Here is a 12092-nt window from a genome sequence, read left to right as displayed (position 1 = left end):
AGCAACTCCCATCTGTTTTGTCAGATGGGAAATCATGTGATCGGTTCACAGGTCAGCAGCAGCAGCGATCTACTCACAAACCCATACAGATACATCAGCGATCCAGTTTGGTAGACTCTGGATAGTAAACATGAATCAGCAGCTTTGGCACTACCTGGCAGAGCCAGGCAGGCCTCAGCAGGCATGAGTCAGCAAGATCATACTGATTTCATGACTCCCTGAAAATGTCTGCACAGCATGCATATCAAAATCTTTCTTAGCAGGGAGAGACTACTCAGTTCTTGAAATTATTCAGGGCACTAGCCTGGCATGCTCGCACACCCCTCTAATTCTAGCATTTGGGAGACAGAGGCAGGCAGATCTCTGAGTTTAAGACCATCCTGATCAATAAGGTAAATTAGAGAATATCCAGAGGTACCTATATAAACCCTGGGGGCTGAAGAGGTAACAGGGCCCTTCAAGTTTTAGTAAATTTCTTGATTTACCATACACAAGATTTAAGGTATGGTGTGAGTCCTTTCTCACCCCAGATATCTTAATCAAACAATTGGCTTTTGAAAATACTAATAAAGAAACACTGTCTCAAAAACCAACCAACCAACCAAACAAACAGACAAAGCCAAATGAAAAACAACAACAACAAAACAAAAGAAAGAAAACACTAATCCATACTCTTAAGTGACCTTGCCCAGAAGTTATTTTTGAATTGTAAATAAAAATGCCTATCCTCAAAAGCTGTGCAGAATTGAGATCAGTGTTCTCTGGTGTTCCCAACTTGGGGTGGGAGGGAGACCATGACAGGGGTAGATGAAAGAAGGTAAACAGAGGAAAGCCACCATGAAGGTAAGAATCTTTAGATAATGGCCATAGGGAATTTGCTAGTGGAGTTAAAAGCGAAGTCCAGACAAAACCATGGAAGTGTAATGGGTATTGGTTGAGAAATAGCACATAATAGTGTACAGGATAGCTATCCTGCCCAGTTCCTGATTTCTGTGCTAATTAAAGGATTATCATAAATATAAAGCTTGCTTGTGCATCTTTTATCGAAACTAAATGGACAAAAGGATGGTGAAATTCATGGTTTGAGATCAAATACTTTCTATCACACAAAACCAGACTCCAGCACCTAAATTACAATCTTCCCAATCCCAGATGCCTACAGACAGACTAGTACAAAAACACAACCAGTAACAGCAGGGCATTCAAATGTCTAGGAGACCATCAACACTATCACAGAAGGCCCTGAATATGTCAGCATGACTGAAGAACGAGAATAAAAAAATTAAAACAACATTTGCACATATAGTAGAGGTCTTTAAAGAGAAAAAATAAAGAAATCTGAAAACCCTAACTGTGGAAGAAATGAATAAAAAAAACTTAAACAGAGATGTGGATGAATAAAATGTAGGAACTCAAATAGTCTCTCAGAGGCAGACCTTAATAACAGACTACAACAGATGGAATAGAGAATCTCAGGCATTGAAGAGATGATAGAAGGAATGGATACATAGATAGGGGAAAATGTTAAATTCAAAAGGAGGGAAAGAGTGGAGGGGGAAAAGGAAGAAAGGAACTTGAAAGAAAGAAGGAAAGAAAGAAAGGAAGGAAGGGAGAAAGAAAGAAAGGAAGAAAGAAAGAAAAGGAAGGAAGGAAAAAAATAAATAAAGTCAATCTTGTAAGAAAACATCCAAGAAATAGATAGAGTTTTTGTACAAAATAACAAATATAATAATAAAATGATAAAGACAATAAAATATATAAGAAGGAGGAAGAGAAACTCTGGTCAAAAGCAGAAAAACAAAACAAACAAACAAACAAACAAAAAAAACCATTCTCAACAAAAAAATGTGAAAGAAAAATCCTTGGCAAACAAGAGACTTATCAAGTGAAAAGACAAACAGAGTATGAAATACCTGGGTTGAAAAAAAGAATACCCCTGGGGCATATATTACCTAAACCAGTAAGCATGGAGAACAAATAAAGTGTAATAAAGCTGCAAGGGGGAAAGGACTAGTAACATATAAATACAGTCCTCCTATTAGGAATTACACATTACTTCTCCCCTAGAGACTCTAAGAGCCATAAGAGCCTGATAGATGTGCTGCAGACTCAGGGCCAGACTAATAAAATTGAATTTTAGTTGACCCAAGTGCCTCTCCTCTTTTACCACATACAGGATTATTAAATACTTCCTAAAATTATCTTCAGAGCTTCTTTGAGGAAGCCTTAGGAGGTTAAGACCTCTGATAAAGTATTTTGTACAAAATACTTTGCTTTTTCCTTATTTCTACTACAGCAGGATGTAGGCAAAGGTTTTTGCAACCTATTTTTAGTATATGTGCTGCCGAAGCGAGCACGCAACCTACTTTTAATAAGAATTCAACCCCTCCTCTAGCCCACCGCCCAGCATAGGTAATGGAAGTTAAAAGTTATTAGGATATGGGGGAAGAGGACCTGTTCAGCAATAGTTCTTCAGGAACGAGCTTGTTTTTCTTTGGCAGCAGTTCAGGACAACAGCCAGCACCAAACATGACTCAGGAGGGGATTTCACAGGGGAGAAAAGCAGGAGTGCGGTGGAAACATTGTGGCAGCGGCTGTGCAGACTCAGGAGCTCCTGCTCAAGCTGCAACAAAGTACCCTGTGCTCTGAAGCACAGCAGCTTAGCCAGTTAGCTGGAGACCCGGCTCTCCCACTGCTCGCCTTGCCTGGAATCCGCACAGAATACAAGAGGACAGACAACTATGCCCAAGCTGAGCAGCCAGGGCAAAAGTGCCTGTGAAGGACCTGCAGGCACCACCTTAGTCAGCTTCATCAGAGCAGAGAGTCTAAAGTCTTTTCCTCCTTCAAGTAGAGCACCCCCAGCCCATTTTCTTTCATTCCCTGCCTTAATTTCGATGGCTTCTACTTCCCTTCATAAGTTTGTCATTTAGTTTCTTTTCTCACTTTTTTGTTTCTTTGTTTCTTTTTTTCAAATAATATAAAGGACCAGCAATTTGATATTTCTAACCTAATATTTGTTGTTGTTTATGCCATGCATACTTGCACATTAAATTTGGCACACTTTAATAGGACACATTACTTTAGGTCAAATCTCTGTTCTTGAATTTTTTGAGGCAAGTGAATTTTGGGGTGACCTCATTCCCAACTCCTGATCCTTGCGCCTCTAAAGTCAAAATCTTATGAATTTTCAAAGGTTTCTTTGCCTGTGGATAAGTGTGTGTGTGTCTGTGCACATATGTGCCACAATTTTCAGTTCATACTTTCTACCATGGGTCCCAGGTACTGAACTCTAATAATCACACTAGTGCAGCAAGTTCTTTACCTGCTGAGTACCTGCTGCTATTGCACAAGTGTGTGTGTGTGTGTGTGTGTGTGTGTGTAATTTTCATATATGCATATACCATATATTGCACTTATCTCTGCCTCTCTGTTGGGAGCAATTATTATTAGCACTGACATCTAGTGGTCGCTTGTATTATTACCACCTTTAGCTTTCTTCTGACATCTTTACTAGGCCATAGTTGATAAGCATGTTAATAAGATGTCTGTACTCCACCAATCCCTAGAGGACAAGTCCTTAGCCATGCTGTCTGTTTTGTACTTAAGGCAAGTGCCTTTGTTCCCCGGGGTCCCCGTATCATCAATAAGGTGTTCCTGCAATAAAGGCTGATTGAGAAGGATCCAACGGTGTTGCGTCTTCCTTGCCGGTCGAGGTGGGCGCGACAACTGGTGGCCTTACGGGACCGAGAAAATCTTTTCTTGTCTGGATCCAGAACTTTTTCAGCCTCAGGAGGTCGGCGACGGTAAGTTCCCAGGGGGTGGCAGTTAGTTGCCGGAATTGGGACAATAGAGTTCCTAGAAGTGGAACGGTAAAGTTCCTGAAATTGGGACAATAAAACTCCGGGATAAGGGATTGTAAAACTTCCCTGGTAGGACAATAAAGTTCTCTGGAAAAGCAGAGACAATGATAGCCTTGGTTTAGAGGCAAAAGGGGTTTGTGGAGCACGGTAATGTTGTCTTTTCCATTTGATCCTTTGTGGGTTGGACTAGCACTCTTGCCTTATACTCTTTTTGTGTTGTGGTGTTGCTTCTGTCTGAATTGCCACCGTCCAGGGCACGAATGCATTTGTTGGGAAGAGTCCACTGATGAGCCACAAGATTCGTGTGTAAATAAACACGCCAGCTCGCCAGCTTGCCTTGCTCGCAAATCGATCATAAATAAGGTCGTAAAAGCATGGGAAGCTCACCTCACCCGCTCCTGTCAGCTCTTCTGGAGCTTCTTGGTCAGCAATAAATTTAAAATTGAAAAAGAAAAAATCCTGTTGTGTTTTCTTGATGAGTGTAACCGTTGTGCTCCGTGGTTTATAGTTCAGGGTCGCTCACTTTGAGAGCATGGGAGAAGCTGGGAAAAGATCTGGATAAGGAGACTACAGTGGGCAGGCTTAAACCAGGGACAAAGCTGCTTTGGCGTATGGTCCGTGCCTGCTTAGAAGATAAACGGTGTGAGGAAGCTGTTAGGACAGGTCAGAGAATCCTCACAGAGCAACAGGAGAGTATGTCAGAAGGAGAGAAAGTTTTGAAGGAAGGAAAGAAAGGAAAAGGAGGAAAAGAGGTAAAAGAAAAGACAGAAAAGATCAAGGAGAGGACAGACAAAGGCGGGAATAGTAATCAGGATCAAGGAACAAAGAAAATTTATCCCTCATTAAAGGCATTGACCTTGGAGATGTCTAGTGATTCAGAGTTTAGTGATAGTGACTTAGCTGACCTTGAGGAGGAGGTAGCTCATTATGAGAAAGAGATTTATCATTCTGACTGGCCAAACACTTACGCTATGCAGAAACAAACCAAGGACTTAAATAAGAAGACAATTATGCCAACAGCACCTCCTGCACCACCGTATAACTTTCAAGGTAAAACAATGGTGAAGTCTGCAAGAGGTACTTCTTTTTGCCCAGAAGTATGGAAAGAGTTAAGATTGAGTTTTCCAGTTTTTCTGGATGTAAACGGACAGCGACATCATGAACCTGTTGACTTTAAGACAATAAAACAATTAGCAGAGTCAGTCAAAACCTATGGAGTCAACACAGCTTTTGTTATCGCTCAAATTGAGGCTCTTGGCAGATACTGTCTCACCCCTGGAGACTGGGGGAGTTTAACCAGAGCCTGCCTCTCTTTGGCTATGGAGCAGGTGTAGTGAAAGGAAACTTAATTTTATAGACCCCGCTGTAGTGGCGGTGTGTTGGTTGATAGCCAACGTTAATTTTTGAAGCATAGTGTTTTATCTGTGCTGGTGCTCCCAGCCCACACAGTAGTGGGGAGCGAAACTAGCTGCAGAGCTGCTGCAGCGAGCATGGAGACTTCTCAGTCTCATCCAATTTTTCTGGCTCTTCAGGAGCTGTTTGAAAGAAAAAAGGCTTAGGATAAAAAAAGCACTATAGAGAGATTTCTTAGTTAATGCGATGCTATTGCACCTTGGTTCGCAGTCTCTGGGAATCTCAGGTAGACAGCTGAGATAAGCTGGGAGAGATTTACATTTTGCTTGGGAACAAGGAACCTTAAAGGGACAGGCTGCGTTAGAAATGCTACAGGAGGAATGATCTAAAAAGGCTGAGAGTGAGGTGGGGGAGGACTCTAAGGAAAACAAGAACAAGAAAAAAAATTTCTGCCAGTTGAAGGCCTGACCTTCAACTTTTGCTCACAGAAAGAGAGTGCTCATTAAGAGAAGCTCTTTAAGGGAGCCTACCTTATCTGTTGGTTTTATTCCAAGAGAGGAGTCAGTCTCCAACATTAAGTTATTTTTCTCTTTAGTCATCATTAACATGGAGAGTACCTTTGATCCTATCCCCACAGCAGCCAGTTCCTGCCCCTATGGTCAAAATGCCCCAGGTTGGGGGACAGAGAAGCCCCGAGGACCACAAAACTGCCAACAGCCAAAGGTGAAAGTTAAAACAGAGAGCATTCCAGGAAACCGGTTGGCTCAAGCCTAACCAGATGTGTTTTCAAATGCAGATGCTTCATCAACTCGACAAACTTTTACTCCGACAGGACGAGATAAAAATAAAGAGGACCCGAAGATCCGATCCTTCTCCTGATTTAGTAGCTCTGTTCCAAGAACCAGGGGCCATAAAACCTTTTGGCATCCCTTATCTCCTGGAGCCATAAAACAGGGACATATTGGGGTAAGATGGGCTAGAAAAGGCCTCGATGATTTGGGCTAGCGTGAGTAAAACTTGTAATAAAAAAGGGACAAGGTAATGGTAAAGTGTTTTTGTGTATGCATTCTTTTAGAGTTATGTTTTAGTCTTTGGACCCTGACTAGAGATAGTTTACACCCTAGACATGAGAGAGAATGGGTTTGGGAAAAAACAGTCCTCCTGGACTCTTCGCTGATCCTTTGGAGAAAGAGAATGAAAAATTTTCAGATCACTCCTAGGGACAGAAGGAAGGCAAGAGACATCCTACCTCTCTGCTGGCTCCTATTGGAGAAATGCTTATTTCTGGTTCTAAATTCCATAGATAAGATATCTGGGTCCTTTCAGTGGGACACCATCTAGTTTTTTCCCTTTATGTCTATTGTCTGTCCTTGGTGCACCAAGCTGTCCATGTCTGTCATTTTATGTCTGTGGTTTTTGTTTTTCGCTGTTTAAATGTTTTATGTTTCATGTTCAAAAGAAAAAATGGTAAAAACTTTATCTACAGGTCGTTCACACCTTGATTTGGTCTTAACTCGTTTCTAAATAGAGAACAAATAAATAAAAACAGTTTCAATAGGCTTTTGGAGCCCTGTACCTGCAACAAGGAGCCTAGGTCAGCTGGAGAAGCTGCCCGGGGGCGGAGCATCTGCAGGAGCTGATCTTAAAGGCGCCAGCAGCTCCTCAGCTTCTTGGTATGGGAGCTGATGGCTGTTTCTCTTAGAAAAATCCCTGACTTGTTATTAGACTTAGCAGGTGACAAGGTGCTTCTTTTAAAATCACAGCTAGAAAAGCAAAAATGGTGCTTGATCTAAATATTAAAGACATGTGTAACCACTTCAATTTTGTTTCTGACTGGTTTTAAATGTATAAATATGCTCTACATGCCTTGGTCATAGATTATTGGCCTTTAAGTTATTGGATATGGTTAAAAAATTATAACATCTATAACAAGAAGTTGACATAAAACTGATAATTTAGATAGAGTCATTCTAGACAATATGTGACATAAGCCAACCTAGAGAAACAGGTCTAAATTGAGATAATATTTTTATAGAACTCTTATCCTAGGAGCCAGGCACCCCCAAATTACAGAATGTAAAATTGTGTTAGAAGTTTTTAAAAGATTTCATGATTCTTTCAATTTAATTTCTGATTCTGCTTATGTGGTTAATGCTGTGCGCTCACTTGAAATTACAGGGCCAATTAGGTCGACTAGTACTATATGTCAAATTCTTTTAGAATTGCAAAAATTAATTTGGGCCAGGAAAAATAAGTTTTTCATACAACATATTCGAGCTCATACTAATTTACCTGGTCCCATGGCCAGTAATAACGCTCTGGTGGATGCTAGTACTTGTAGAGAATTTATTTTTCATGCAGCCCCAGTTGATCTCGCCAGAGAATTTCATCAAAAGTTTCATGTTCCTGCTTTCACTCTTCAACAAAAATTTAAAATCTCTAGAGCTGCAGCTCGTGATGTAGTATTACGTTGCCAGAATTGTGTTCAGTTTCACAACCCTCCTCAGGTGGAAATTAACCTTCGTGGTCTGATTCCACTAAAACTCTGACAGATAGATGTTACACACATATCTCAATTTAGAAATTTAAAATATGCACATGTTTCTGTTGACACCTGTTCTGGCATTATACATGCCACTCTGATGACTGGTGAAAAGGCTCGTAATGCCATTAGTCATTGCTTAAGAGGCGTGGACAGCCTAGGGAAAGCCTGACAGTCTCAAGACAGACAACGGACCTGCCTACACTGCAAAGTCTTTTCAGGCGTTTTGCCAAACAATACAGGTCAAACATACTACAGGATTGCCATACAATCCCCAAGGTCAAGGAATTGTAGAAAGAGCACATCGTACTTTAAAAGAGCTCTTACAAAAAAAAGGGGGGAATTGCCTATGGCAAAACACCAAAGAACAGTTGTCCTTAGCTCTTTTACTCTAATTTTTTTAATTTTGGATACGCATGGCCGCTCTGCTGCGGATCGCCATGCTGCTACTAAACCTATGACTAATCAAATACAGACGGCTGAGACTATCAATCAGATTGTAGAAAGAACCGCAGTGGCATTGGAGATACAAGAAGAATTTAATGCCCACTTGGCATCTGGCTTTCTATTAGCTAACCAACGAATAGATTTGCTTCAAGAACAAATTGAGGCATTATATCATATGACATAGCTGTCCTGCGTTTCCTCTCTTAGAGGCTTATGTATTACTCCATTGCAAGCTAACCTTTCTCAGTATTCTCAACAGAGCAAAGAAATCTCAAATTATTTGAAAGGAAACTGGTCCATGGAAGCGGAACAATTATCAAGACAATTGCTGATGCAGATTGCTGTCCTTAACAACACCAGAATGGAACCCATCACGTTTGGGGATTTCACCAAAAGTGGATCACCAATGCTTTCTCATTTTTCAAAAGAATGGGCATGGTATGTTTGCCTGGGGGGCCATTGTCCTCTTGGGATGTGGGTATGCCTATGGTTTTTTGCCGTTTTACAGCGAGAACATACTAGACACAAAAAGCGGTTGTTTACCAGGCTATGGCGGCCATTGAGAGCGGTGCTTCTCCCAGTGTGTGGCTGGCCTCTCTGAAAGATTGAGAGTTCGCCCTAGATCATATTTTGTCACTGTCATGTGAAGTCATTGTATCCAGAGACGGGCAACTTTCCTCAGGCTCGGACCAACCTAAGGCAGGAGCCCAGTGACGATAGGGTTTTTCCAACGATCGGTAAGGCCGAGTTTTGGAGAGGAACGACCTAAGACAGGAGCAATGACATGTATTGACGTGACACCCAGATCTAGACCAGTCATAGACAGAGGTGGCTACGCCCCGTTTGAACATTCGGGCTGGTCCTATGCCCCTCTGCTCTGTCTCTCCCCTATTATTAGCACACCAATAGCCCAGAACGGTGTGTTGTACATCTCAGTCATCTCTAGCCATTGGGGTGCAGTCCTAACTGCAAGAGTGGCTCGCCATGGCCGAGCTGGGCACTCTGTGAGGCATGTCTGACCTCTCTCAGACCACTACCTCCGCATAATGGGTTCATTTTTTAAAAAAACAAAAAAGGGGGAGATGTAGGGAGCGACTATAGATGGCGCCGACATCCGGTGGTCGTTTGTGGTAAACACCTACAGAGCATGTGTTGGCATACCCCCAGCACCTACAAGGCCAGGGTGATATTCATGCTAAATAGGTTATTTCATACTCCACCAATCCCCAGTGGACAAATTTACAGCCACAGTCTGTTTTGTATATAAGGCAAGTGCCTTTGTTCCTCGGGGTCCCCGTATCATCAATAAGGTGTTCCTGCAATAAAGGCTGATTGAGAAGGATCCAACGGTGTTGCGTCTTCCTTGCCGGTCGAGGTGGGCGCGACACCTCTCAATACCATTATCCTTCCTTTCCTCACCTCTTCTATCATTTCTTTTTATCCCTCCAAACAGTTTCTCTTTGTTCACATCAGTTTAAAATGTAGGCGTGCGCGCACACAATTAAAGTGAAAAAATAATAAGTACCCAGGAGACCCTAATGGTGGCAGCTGTGGCTGGGCAGGTGCGGACTGCCCGTCCACCTAAGGCCAGCTCCAGGAGCCTTCAGGGGGCAGCGGCATGGTGCTAGTCAACATTGAGAGCAAATTCCAGAACCGCTCTTTCAGGGAGAACGGTGAGCGCAGCCAGCACCTCCTGCACTGCAGCAGCAGCAGAAGGGGGGCAGCGGCTCCCAGATCAATCCCACAGCTACAAGACCGAGTTGTTCCGGCCCTTGAAGGAGAGCGGTACGTGCAAGTACAGGAGAAGTGCCAGTTCCCGCATGGCTTCCATGAGCTGCGCAGCCTTACTGGGCACCCCAAATACAAGACGGAGCTGTGCCGCACCTTCCACACCATCAGCTTCTGCTCCTGCAGCCCACGCTGCTATTTCATCCACAACGCAGACTAGCAGTCGCCCGCGCCATCGGGGATGGCGGGGGGAGGGTTGGTGGCGCCTCCGGGGACCTGCGAGCCTTTGGTGCCCACGGCGCCCTGCACCTGGGCTTTGCCCGGGAGCCGTGGCCAATGTTGCACCACTGCCTCAGTTTCTCCAGCTTCCCGTCAGGCCACCACCAGGTGCCGGGGGACTGGAGTCCCCGCTGCTGCTCGACAGCCCCACATCTCGCATGCTGCGGCCCTCCTGCTTCTCAGCCTAGTCCTGTTCCTCATCAGCCTCTTCCAGCTCTTCTGCCTTGACGGCCTCCACGCCCCCGGGCGGCCGGACGTGCTCCACCACAGGGGCTGTGGCGGCCGCGCTGTGCTGCGCTGCAGCCGCCGCGCCGGGCACCACTTGTTCCGACCACCTCGTGTGCCAACAATGCCTTCACCTTTGGCCTGGAGCTGAGCTGCCTAATCACGCCACTTGCCAACAAGACCCACAGCTTCGCCGCCGCAGCTGCCGCCTACTGCCGCAGCCAGCAGCAGGGCCTGGCGGACCCCGCGCCGCCCCCTGCACAGCCGGCCATGACCCCCGCACCAGCTTCGCGGCCCTTCAGCTTCCAGCTGCTGCTCCATTTGTCCGAGTCGCCGGTGTTCCACGCACCTCCCCGTCCCCCGGACTCGCTGTCAGACCGCGACAGTTACCTGAGTGGCTCGCTGAGCTCCCGCAGCCTCAGTGGCTCCGAGTCCCGCAGGCTGGGCCCTGGTCACCGCTTGCCCATCTTCAGCCGCCTCTCCATATCTGAGGACTGAGGCAAGGGGGTGCCCGCGAGGGGTTGGGAGAGGCGTTACAGGGGGCACTGTTGGGGGAGTGACACTGCCCCAGGCCGACTTTAAGGCCCCTCCCCCTCTGAGCACTTGGACTCAAACTCTGCCTGGAGGGGCCCCTCCCCTTCCCTTTCAGTTTTCTGGTTTCACTCTATTATTATTATTACTATCATTATTATTACTATTATTATTATTGCAAAGTTTTGTTCTTGTTTAAATAAAAGCTAACGAACTTTTCGTATGGATGAACAAAATGCCCACAACAGGGCGGTTGTGATGCAGAAAGAACAAAGAATACCAAACACTTGCTTTAGGTCTCAGAAGAGTTCGAAACTCTAGTTTTAAAAGAAAAAAGAATCAGCCCATCACCAGCAGCTACCAACCATCATTCCATCTCTTCTTTCACTGAAAGCCTTAGCTACAGTCCAGATGTGAGAACTCTGACCTTGGAGGGGGTTCCAAGACCAGTGTGAGCCCGCGGCTGCCACCTCCCTAAGGTATAAGCTTCTAGAATTCAAACTAATGCCAAGAACATGCCCTGGTAGGAGTAGCTCTGGGCCTCCTTCGCGGTGGTTGTTTACCTTGTTTATGTTTTTTAACAAAGTTCTATGTGTCTGGAAGTGGAGGAGCCCTTGCATTCCAAAATTTGGTAACAGTCTCCTTGCCAGCACTCAGTGGGTGTTTAGCTTAGAACCATTTCCTCTGCCCTCTGGAAGCCTTGGGCAGAGCTCAGTTCATAGTTGTTGGGAAATAAGTGCTTCATTTTTAGCTGTTTTGAGTTGATCCGCACCACTGCACCACAACTCAATATGAAAAAACATTTAACTTATTATTCTTGTGAAAAGTATACATTTGAGGATGTTGTTCATACTGTATTTATCGAGTATGGTGAAAGCAATAGATATATATTCTTTCATTATGTTAAATTATAATTGCCATTATTAATCGGCAAAACATGTGTTCTTTTCACAGTAATATATGCCTTTTGTAACTTCACTTGGTTATTTTATTGTAAATGAGTAAGAAAATTCTTAATTTAAGAGATTGTATGTAATATTTATTTCATTAATTTCTTTCCATGTTCATGTAAATTTTGAAAGATTGCATGGTTTCTTTACAGAAATCTATCTTGATGCTGTGGAAGT

General features: G+C 44.1%; 1 pseudogene; it reads left to right on the top strand.

The window, feature by feature from the left end:
• Positions 1-794: 794 nt before the first annotated feature.
• LOC116909175 lies at positions 795-11301 on the top strand (annotated as a pseudogene).
• The last annotated feature ends 791 nt before the right edge of the window (positions 11302-12092 follow it).

The sequence above is a fragment of the Rattus rattus genome, chromosome 1, assembly GCF_011064425.1.
Source record: "Rattus rattus isolate New Zealand chromosome 1, Rrattus_CSIRO_v1, whole genome shotgun sequence".
In the NCBI taxonomy this organism is placed as follows: Eukaryota; Metazoa; Chordata; class Mammalia; order Rodentia; family Muridae; genus Rattus; species Rattus rattus.
The sequence above is the reverse complement of the archived record's forward strand: the minus strand, read 5'-3'. Positions and strand labels throughout refer to the sequence as shown.